Below are 11,345 nucleotides of genomic sequence, written 5' to 3' on the forward strand. Positions count from 1 at the left end.
TTAAGTTTGCTAATGTCTCTGGCAATGGCTTAGGTGGAACATGTGAGAGCCAAAGCAAATAGAAGGTGATCTTGCCTTATTAAATTGTGCTCAGATTTTGCTAGCTTCTGAAGGAGGGCTTTAATAACCAGACTGTTGGCTAATTTGAGATTCCTTAGATGTAATTTTTCTTCCTCATCTGCTATTACTTAAATATTTTAGGAGTGAAGGGAGAGAGGAGAGAAAATTCAAGTGTTCTAAATTCTTTCAGTAGAAACACAAAAACAACCTCACAAGGACACTTAACTGTGATGAAATTTTAAAAACTCATTTCAATCAGACCTGTAAATAGGGCAGCCGGAGTGATTTTAGTAACTGTGTAGAAGTTGCAGACAAAGGAAAAGACACCCTCCTGTGTTTCAAGGGATTTTGTGAGTAGAGTATGTGATGTGTGCTTTCTTAGCCTCTTTATTGCATTGTTCTTGTACATCTCTTATCAAATTTTAGGGAATGTTGCTTTTTCGTCTCTCCAACATTTTTTAACCTGCAGAAAAATATAGGGACGTAGAAAGCTATCAGGAAACTGATGGGGAGTATTGATTAATTATCTCTGAAATGTAAGGTAAAGGTATCTTGTAGCTTGTTAGGTACACCTGTCAGTATGCCATGGGCAGTAGCAACTGTGCGTAGTGTTACCATAACTTCTGCTATTGCTTAACATTCCTTTAGTCAGATGAAGTAATTTAAGTTTTCCATGTGTCTTGACTTTTTATTAAAACAAAAATAGGCGTCTGCTTTTTTTTAATGCAGGTGCTGATTTTTCTTTCCCTAGATTTCTGGCTAAATAAAAGCCCTTCCAACTGAGGGGAATTTTACACAGGTCAAGTAGTTTTGACTTAATTTGCAGTCTTTTAAATGCTTGGAGGCATTTATTATGTGAACTTTGGGTAGAAATAAGTTGGAGGGGGATAAAACTTGGTTTCTATTTCAACTTTAAACGCTGTATAAGATACAGTTCAAAATGGCCTTGATAACCTAGAGGAGATTACCAAAAACTATTGCTATAAAATTTAATAAAGATAGGCTATTACATTTTAGAAGTACAAAATGTAGTAGTAAAAAAAAGGGGACCAAGTGGTAAGAGGACAAATCTTGATCGTTTCAGATATATTACAGACTAAACAACATCTGAAAGAGGTCAAAAGGAAATTACTTTGGTATTCCAGTTTGAACTGCCTTTCCAGTTTTGGGCCCCACACTTTAAAATGAACAGGATGGGGGAGCCATTTGCTACAGGACAGTAACAGAGGTTATGAGAGTTTTGGAAGCTGTGTGTTGGGAGGAATTTTGAAGGAAATGACTTGCTCAGGAAAATGAGATAGGTAGATTGTTTTTAAACAGCATTTAAGTATATAAATGTTTTGAGAGGCACGATTGTTTATGTTGTGTAATCTCTGTGTGCTGACTGTAGGACAAGTCATAATTCAGACTTCATCAGAAAGAGTTGCTAGATAAGAGGAGAAGCTTCCTAACTCTGAGCACTGAAATTTTCCCTTCACTGGAGGGCCTTGTAGGAAAGGGTTTGACAGTCACCTGCTACAGCTTTGTCTGGATGTTTGTGAACCTGCCCCAGCTTGGTGATGCTTCAGCTGGTCCCTGAGATCCTGTCCCGCCTACCTCTCAGTGATTTCACTGGAAGGAATTCCCATGGCTGTAACAAACCCTGCTTTTGTTGCTTAGAGCATGTGCTGTTGATTCTAGCTAATGGCTTACAAATGTTGACAGTATACAAGTTTTTTACAAGTAGGGAGAGCAAAAAATAAGCACCTTCAGCCTCCTGTAGCCAAGCAGTAAGATGAAATTTAGTTGTATGTGCTATGTCACTAATGTTCAACTGTGCTTCCCTCAGTCACCCATCATCTCCCCATAACAGTGCAGTTTTCCCCATTTTTTTTCCCTTTAATCTTTTTTCTACATCTCTCCTCTCTTTGGATGAGAGGAAGAATATGCCACCCTTCTAACAGTTAATGCATTTGCTTATTGGCAAGCCAAGCAGATGAGATGACTGTTTGTCTTTCCTGTGGTTGGAACACTTAATGTAGGCACTCTCCTCTACTTGCTACCAGTTGTCACAAAATGCATGAGACTTTTTTTTTTTTTTAATACATTAGGTCTTTTGTCAAATATGGTTTGGTGAATGAGTTAAAAAAAATTATCAGGGGACTCATGTTTTGTGTGATTCTTACAGTGAAGCAGCTAGCAAATCTTAACAAAAAGTAAAGCTGGATTGTTGGGAATTATGTTAATTAAAAATGGCAGGATGTTTCACTGGATCCAGGGTGACTTGGGATCAGAATACTCTCATTGAGAACTGAGCACTTGTGCTCTTTTTCTCCCCAGCAGAGACTTTCTGAGACTGAAGTGTGCTCAGCATTAGTAATCTGTAGAATGTGGGAAAATTTCTCAGAACTGTGAACTGGGCTTTCCTGTATTCATCCTCCAGGGATACCATTGCCTTTTTTTTTTTTTTTTTTTTTAAGATAAAATAGATCATGGACTATCTAAATAATGGAGGTAAGGTAATGGTAAATCTGTTGCAGGAATAAACACCAGCTCCTCAGACTTCCTTATTCACAAACCTTGTGTTTTGTTCTATTCTTAAATCTTTTTCTGTGTTTATAGAAGCACTACTTTCCCTGCATACAAGGAGAGAGAATGTTCAGGAAAGGGCTTCAAGGCTAAGATGGTGCTCTTCAAATACTAGCTATGTAGAGATATGAACAGTGAACTACCTGTAGTTAACTCCCATGAAGAATATGAAAACAATTTCAAGAATGTGTATAAAATGGAGTCACAAGGGATACTAAGTACGCTTGTGTTTTTAAAATGTCTTAGTGGGCTAAAATTGTTGCAATTTTGGAGGAAGAACTGGTGTTACCTCTGTTTTACACATCTTTGTTTTCCAAAGGTAGCAAAATGATGTTTTGCCATGAATTATCACTTTTATCTACTAAAAGAGAAAATACAAGCATCCGTCCTGATTTCTAATTCTAGCTATTCATGTAGTTTATTTGCAATGATGTTCATATCCAATCTTATACTTACTTTTTTTTCCACGGTAATTGTATAAAAATGGCTTGCTGATTTTAAGTTTTTGACCTTCAAACTGTAAGTTGAAGCTAATTGCAGCTTGTCCTTTTCTTTAATGCTAAACATTCCTTATAACAGGCTCGGTCATCTTTTTTCCATTAAGCTAGTTGAGCAGGTGTTGTCTTTGTTCTGTAAGGATACTTTCATGGCCCCCATCATTGCATTACTTGAGTTCTTCCCAAGTACTTTACTGAAAACATCCTGTTGGGATAGGAAAATATTGCTATCCTTATTTTACAGATGATCAGCTGAGATATTTGGTCATCTGCCCACAGCCGAGTTTGAAATCTGTGGGAGAGTTAAGAATAAAACCTGGAGTCCCTACTCACTGCCTTTGCTAACAGACAATGCTGCCTTTTTTCTTTGCAACAGCTGTGAACTTCAGGTGTATGTTTATAAGATGATGTTGACGTTTCCATGTCAATTGGTTTAGTTTTGCTACTGCCTGTTCTTGTATGTAACACTTTTATTTACTTTGTTTTAAAACTGCAGAAAAATCCTGGAACCTCTAAACTTCTAACTATACTTACTTCCCATCTTACCTAAAAAAGGAGGATTATCACTGATCTGCCATCTGATTAACAAATATTTAGTAGAAATGATCTAAGGCTGGCCCATATGCTGGAAGTTTAGTGAATGTAAGTAATCTACAAAATTCTAGTAACTAAGGTACTACTGTAGTTGTATAAAAAGACAAGGGGAGGGAAAAAAAGACGACTATCCTTAAATAGCAGTTATTTGACAACTCCGGTTCTTGCTGCTGTCAGGCCTGGAACTCACTTCAGGAATGCTTATTTTTTCCTTAGCATCATCTCCCTTCATACATCTTGCACCTTTCATTGAGATAAAAATGAATGGTCCGACTTCTCAGAGCTGGTGAGTGCCTGCAACAGCATATTGAATTTTGAAAGCTATGTCCAATTACCCTGGATTACCTCACTAACAAAGGATCATGAGCATTTGAGAGGATGGAAATTGATGTCAAAATAGAAAATGGAGTACATTTTTAACACCAAAATCTATTGTATAACAGGTGTGCATGTCTGTAATGTGAAACACAATCTCTAATATGGCTACAGGTTGCTGGGCTGGATGCAGAAATTAGAGTCAAATTGTAAGGATTATGTTACACAGGCTGTCACATCAGGTAAGCATATAAACCCCTTCTGGTCTTAAAGTTAGGATTATTGTGCAGGATTCTGGCTAAAATCAGACTGGGTTCTATTAGCTTCCAGAAAAGAACTATGGCTTTGTGTGTGATGTAAAACTGTAACACTATAGCATTGAACTGGGTAATAGTAGTATAACAACGGTCTCATACAGTGAGCATCCAATTGAGGTGAGCTGGAAAGCCAGTCTAACCCATATTATTTTATGATGTTATGTCTCCTTCTTGTGTTTAGGAATGAATTGGTTCCACACGCAGTGAGTTGAGCTGTTGCCAGTACTCTTTTTATTAAGTAATGATCTTAGAAAGTAAAGCTTAAGTCTTTAATGTGGCTTCCCTTACCTGTTTAATGCCAGTGAGAATAATCTTGTATTTCAGCAAAACTACGAGTGCTTATTTTCCAGCATCCTGGATAATTGGTAGTTTCTCTGAAAAGACTTGAACAATAACTTGCTGTAGAAAAATGACTCTAAAGAAAGAACTTCTCTGTAAAATCAAAGGTGAAGGTGTTAAACCCAGACAATAAAACTTAGATCAAAGTAGCCAGCGGAAAGGGCTGTAAGAAGAGCAGATTGTCTTTTAAGCTTCACTATGTTGTGCAGGGTGTTACCTCTCCCTTCTTCTAATCAGATTTCATGAAGAAAGCAAAGCTATTCTTTTCCGATGTAATTCAATCAGAGCCCTCAGCTAGATCAGCAGGAAAAGCACCTGCCTTTCTTGCTTTAGATTTGGTAGATAGACCCCAGTTTTTGATAGCAGTTAGTTAATCCATAACCCAAGCATGTGCCCACAGCAACACCTGCCATGCAGGTGAGCTTTTGGTCTTGTTAATGTATAAATATAGTATGGATTTTTGTATTAAACTCGCACACTTGCGCACCCAATAGTGATCGTCATAAGTAGGAGAATTTAATAAAATGAGATCATAAATGTCTAATGTACTTTTTGTTGGGCAATAAAATTGCCCACATGTTGTAATTGAGGTCTGAAGTTAACTTGCTTGCTGGGGCCTCTCTAGGGTAGATTACGATGACTAATAGAGCACATGAAAAAAATGTTTTTCATGCTCTGCTTTTTCTCCCTTTTTGTCCACTAGCTTTTCTTCCTTAGCTCTATCTTGGGTTGGTGCCCATTGTAATATCTACTGCCATCAAACTCAGTACTTTAATATTAGGCACACATTTGAAACATCTGCATGACCGAGACCCTCCACAGTGACTTTTAAGCTTTTGTCTCTGATGTTTTCCAAAGTTCTTGGTTCTCTTCTACTCTCCTGAGTGATCCTGATATAGTCCTCCCGAGATCTGTAAAGCAGGCTCCTGTACTTTCTAATTTTGCAGATATTGGAAAGTGAAGTGTGAGTTGAAGGCTTGATTTCAGGCGTAAGTTTTCTAAAACTGACCTACATTGCATATAGGTAGCCACTGTGAAATTTAGGTGTGGAGGACCTTATATTCAGTTGTGCCCTGAAGTTCCCTGCGTGTGATGTCTTGGTTTGTACAGAGCGGGGTGTTACCTGACTTCACAGGTGTTTGGGGAGGGCCACATCTACTTAGTAAAGGAGGGGCAGGGTGGAGTTAAATCCCACATAGATAATAAGGTGGTGGTTCAGAGAAGAAAAAGGGTTGTGATCTGTCAGTGTATGGAAGAATCCCATTGAGAGGAAGGGAATTTCAGTTCTTTAAGATGGGGTTCACAAACATTGTCCAGAATATGTTATGTTACACTTGAGTTTTCTGTGGCTGGCAGCAGGTTAGTGTGTGAAAAGACTTACCAGAAAACCGCTAACACTTTACAGAACATTTTGCTGTATCATTTTACAGAACAAACTCTTGATGGAGCTTTTCAAGGATCATGTCAGGTACTTCATTGCTACGGTTGCATTCTTTCCCCTTCACGTTTACAGTAGCTTGTGTCCTTGAGGCTATCAAGGAGTGCTGTGGTGCCCCATGGCTTTTCCTGACACTGCTTTTTGGTGACCTTTAGTGACTGTTGCACAGTTTCACTTTCAGATTGAGGTAAATATCTTCCCATAGAAGGGGTGCTTTGATGACTATTATATTATTAGATCTGGTTGTCTGTCTTACACCTTGCAATGCTGATCAAACTCAGGTCATGTATGTATAAAATGCTGCCATTTGAATTTGGAAGTACCTTACTGCAGAAGTGAGCTTCCAGTGGGGGGTAGTGGCACCAGAGTCCTCTGATTAACACAGTCTGCTCTGCCATATATGCCTCAAGTCATGTTACAGGATTACAGTCACAACACTGCACAATACTTGCTGGTTAATTGCAACTTAAAAATGAATACTCCTGTTGAAGATTATAGTAGGTCAGACCCAGTGCTCTAGCAACACTTCTGGAATGCATTTTAAAAATGAATACAAATGGTATTTGTTTGCTGTTGAACAAATAAAAGGATTACAATAGGAAAGGACAAGTTAACAGGCAGTTTGTGACCCATCACAGAAAGCACTGGAGAGTCACAGAGTCTGCCCTGTGAGCTTAATGGGGCTTGCACTCTCTCTTACAGTCAAAATAGATGAAAGGAAGAAGGCAAGGAAAAAACACTTTCCAGAGAGAGACTGAAACAAAAAGACTTTGGGCACAAGGAATTATCTCAGGAGTGGGAACTGAACCCAAATCCCAAATTCGACACTTCATTACCTTCAACGGACCATTCTTCACAGTAAGTTTGACCCTAAGTTATAATTTTGGTCGTTGGCAAAGTGTCTGTGCTACAGTGGTGGGTTTCTTTCCAGCAGTTCTCCCACCTTTTCTTGTGAGGGTGTTCTCATTACATTGATTGCCTCATCAGTTACCATGCTCCATGTGGTCTGTTGACATTGCTTAAGAAGGAAACTGTGCAGAGCTCATCTCCAGAGCTTCCCAGCCACAAACTGGTGCTTCATGGGAGCAGCAGATATGGAGAGCAGGAGTTTTCCTTTCAGGTGCTATAATCTCACTTTGAGACACATACTTTCAGAGGCTGGTAGGCTTCAGGTAGCAGGATGGTGCTGTGAGTGCATCTGAATGCTGGAAAGCCTAGGGGAAATGCAGCCAAGTAGCAGGGCAGCTTGGCTTCTTTTTCCTACCCAGGGGAGAGGCAGGAACCCAAGACAGTATTTTTTCCTGGAAGCAGAAGCAGGTGCCCATCACCTTCAGTGAGATGGAGAGGAGAGGCCAGCTGTGGGTAGGAGAATGTGGAAGTTGGAGAGCTCTCATTCAAACTGTGTGAAAGGATGTGGAGGGTATAGATGTTGGAGAGGTGTATAGAGGACCTAAGGCCTGCCTTTGTGAGTTCATGCCAGGTGTGTGTTTGTAAGCTGAGTTTCAATCCTAGCTACTATAGAAAATGGAGAAAGTGAGAAGACATTAAAAAACAGAGGACATTTAAAAAATACAATTAAAGCTCTCATGATTCTGTTGTGCCCTTTCCCTCTCTCCTCCCCTTTTCTTTTTTTTAATTAGTTTTGACATACTATTTTTCTTATTTTGAGGGTATGGTGGTATCTGTTTATTTATTAATTCTCTAGTTGTAGTTTTTGCCAGCAGAGGGAGTTGAAGACCCCCTTTTAGACTTGGACCATGCAAGTTGGGCAGCAGCCCTTCTGGGTGCATTTAATGGAACATTCTCAGCATAGTTAAATGCTGGGGCCTGCATCAAGGGGTTGGAATACCATCAGGTGGGCTTTGCTGGTTGGTTGGTTTTAATGGAGAAATCTGGGAAGATGTGTTTTGAGGCAATGAATTATCAATGCTAAACATCTGTTTGTCCCAAAATGTTTGTGCATGCCTGTTTGAATGCTTCTTGTTGTGCTTGGGGTATGAAAATAAAGTGAAACTCCTCACCACTTGGTAAATTCAATTTCATTGTCCCATTTGAATAAAATACAGGTGTATAGGTAAACTGCAGATGCATTTCAAAACAATCTCTGATCTTTGAGAATCCTAGAGGTGGACAAAAAAATTGAAAATAACTTCTAAAGTTTAACACAGTGATCAATTTTTCTTTTGGGCTGTTCTAGGGAAAGAATTGTTCTTTAAGTTTTCAGTGCATACACCAGGACCCATATGTTCTGGTGACAGGGACATCCTGCTGTATCTTACGTGCCAAAACAAGAATAATAACGATACATGTGAAAATAAATCAGGCACTGCTGGGCTTCCTTTAGATGTGTAATTGTGGTTCCTCTGTCTTTTGACCATAAATCTCTCAGTTGAGCATTCATCCATTGAGCAGTCAGGGTCTTTTATAGCATCTCAAGCTGATAACTGAAATATAAACCACATTTTAAAGTAATTTGTTGTATAAAATGGCTTTGCAAACCTCAAATTTTACTGATTGGAGCAGATACCCCTGTTACAGTTCTAGCAGCGTGGACAAATTCTTCAGAACTGAGCAGCTTGTTCTTGTGGCTAAATACGTACTGACAAAATTTCTTTGCTAGTTTCTAGAATTTCTTTAAACCAGCATTCTGTGACTGTTTATTTTCATTGTGAGAAAAGCTGTAGTGTTTATAAACACTTGAAGGCTTTTCAAATAATAATGATAGGTGGGATGAATCTTTAGATGCAAGTAAGTGTTCCACTGTTTCACTTAAACCTGGTGGGCTACTGCTTATGTTTATATACCATTGCAAACTTAATTTAGATGTAGTAGGAAGGTCTAAAACAAGTTGTGCTTTGTAAAGAAACTGAAGAAAGGAACTAAACAGTGCCTGAGTGAAAACAGTGAGGGGAATCAGCGTGTCTGGCATTGACATAATACTGCGAAATCAATGCTTTGATCAACTATAAAGCATAACAGCTACGTGAAAGGTTTGCCGTGGTTAGCTGGCATTATCTCTTGTGCAAAGAAAAGTACATTGTAAACCAGTAAAAATTAACTGCCAGAGCACAATGATGTTTTTGTGACTGGGAATTCAATAAAATTATGCTTTTGTTGGCAGAATGATAAAAAGAATGGGGGCCATTTGCATACAGGTGAAGAGGGACAGTGATGTCCCATGTTCCTCAAAATCTGAGGCACCACAGGTATGCAAAGTGCTTCAGCTCGAAGTGCTGCCTTGAATTAAACTTTTTTTTTTTTTTTTTTTAACCTGTATGGTTATCAAGTGGATGGAAATGGGCAATACCAAGATAAGTCATTGGGTGGCAGCAGAGCATTTACCACTTACTGTGGCATTCCAACAAAAGAAAGGACCATGCATAGCTCTACTTAATTTTCATGTAGGTATCTGAAAACAAATCTTGCACTCTGAAACACTATCTCAGAATACCTGTGATGAGAGAGCTCTCTAAGACAGGAGATTTCCCTTCTGAAGAGTGTTAGCGTGTGTGTATATATTTATATATATACATATATATAAGGTATTTGTGTTTAAACATATGTGTACGCGTGCACATAAAAACTGTGTCTCTGTGTGGCCTCCGCCAGTTTTAGCTCAGTGGTAGAGTAGTGAGGAGCTTTAACGTGATTACTACAACTACCAGCTCTCAAATTAGATCCCATATCCCTGACAGTTCAAGCTTGCTCCTAAGATGTATAGCTTGGTGCTGCTGTGAGTGAAGCCATGTCATAGTTCTCAATTATTTTTCTGCTAGGAGGAACTAAGTGTTTCTGTGAATAGGGCCGGCGATGGCTAGTTAACCAAAACTGCCAATGCTTTTATTAGTCATGTCTAGCTTTTTGTAAGAAAAGCATGAGAAGTAGGACAGTTAATATTTATTATCCTTTAGGTAGGAGTGCACCTCTGTATTTATTTGACAATTTAAATATTAGGTCTCTCTTTTGGCTGAAGGATGCGGATGGTGCTTCAAGGACTTTGAAAATACTGTTTTCTTTTGGAACTAGAGAGTAAGTTATTCTTTGTGTATTTTTCCATTTCAGTGAAGGGATCAGATGATCATTTTCGCTTGTTTTGTCTTCTACTTTAACATCAGCCCTGAAGAGGGCTGATTCTGTACACCTCACGGTGTAGTTAGTGCAAAGGAATGTTCCATGACCTTAAGGAGGACACATCAAATGTAGCATGCATTGGTACAAACATACACGTTTCCTTTTCCTCGTACACATTATGAAGTTACAGGCAGCTACAGGAAGATGAGGTTATTCTTTTCTTTAGTTCTGTTCACCCATTCCGAGCAAGCAGGCACTTAACCAATGTAAACTGTGCAGCTAAAGCAGTTTTGAATACCAAGTGTGACCAGTATAAGTAGTTTGTAACCCATGCATGCTCAGCACCCTGGCCAATAATCTCTGCTTGATTTCCACTCTAGCACTACACAATAAGTGGGTCTTGCAATGAGGCAAGGAGGTCAACTCTTGCAAACCCGAAGCAGAAAATAAATTCCACAATTTGTCTTCAAGTGCATCCTGGTTTGATCCTTTGTGATGAAGACCTGCTGCTGTGTGTCTGTGCCTCTTGTGTTGAGGAAGCAGAAGGCACAGGGAGGCAGAGGAAGCACAGATGTTTCAGGTGATCTCAACTGTATGGTAACAGAGAAGGGGTAGTCTGAGGCATCGGCACTGATTTGTTAGGCCAAAACGAACACCTCTCTAAGTAATGTCATAACACTCTTTCTGTGAAAAAATGTAAGATACGGTATCGCTTACAGAACAAATTAAGGTGGAAGTTACAGCCCAAAGATGTGCCTTTTGTGCCTAGTGGAAGGCATAAAACCGAGAAGGGGGAAAGGTGATGAAGACAGTATGATGGCAGTGAGAACTTTTTGCTTGTATTTGGACCATATCTCATGAAGTTACTACATTTCAGGATATTCTCTTCGTCTGCAAATTATTTAGCTGTAATGAACTCACTTTTTTTCCCCTGCCACTTTCTCTTATTAGCTTAACTAGTTCTTTTGTTAACTGCTCGATCCACACGACTCTGGGCTTATTTGAATTTGCCTATACGTGGGACAAGTGTCCACTCATGTGTTGTTTCCTTATTTACTTCTACGCTCTGAGGTTAACTTCTGCAGAACATTAAGAAGTAGAGTGGAAATGATAGGAATCGTGGTACTGAGGGTCAAGCGTGCCAAG

This window comes from Anas platyrhynchos, chromosome 5, assembly GCF_047663525.1.
Source record: "Anas platyrhynchos isolate ZD024472 breed Pekin duck chromosome 5, IASCAAS_PekinDuck_T2T, whole genome shotgun sequence".
NCBI lineage: Eukaryota > Metazoa > Chordata > Aves > Anseriformes > Anatidae > Anas > Anas platyrhynchos.